The following is a 424-nucleotide window of genomic DNA, read 5'->3' as shown; positions in this document are numbered from 1 at the left end:
AATATTGTTTGCGAGTTTGTCAGCAGATTTGAAAAGAAGTAGCTTATAGAATGCCCGCGGACATCAGTTACTTTCTCGTCAAAGCCGTTCTGGAGAATTTCTGGAAGAAACGTGGCCTTGCAGAAATACACAAAAATTTTGAAATTCGTTTTTTATTATCGGCAACGCAAATCACCCGTATTAAATATGACATGTGAATATTTATTCCTCGATATTACACACAGAGTCGCTCCAATTTTATTATTTTGTAAAGATGCTTATGATATTGATTTTTTTTCATTTTTGTTTTGTGTGTTTACTGTTTTAATAATTTCCAATAAATAGTAATTGTGTGGTGTGTAATGGTGTTGTTGTTGTTGTCGTGTGGGTGCAGGCGTGCTGCACGGCGCGCTGCTGGCGGTGCTGCACCGCGGCGTGCGGCGGC

This window comes from Papilio xuthus, unplaced genomic scaffold, assembly GCF_000836235.2.
Source record: "Papilio xuthus unplaced genomic scaffold, Pxut_1.1 DF828828.1, whole genome shotgun sequence".
NCBI classification, from domain to species: Eukaryota; Metazoa; Arthropoda; class Insecta; order Lepidoptera; family Papilionidae; genus Papilio; species Papilio xuthus.
This window is presented reverse-complemented; position numbering follows the sequence as displayed.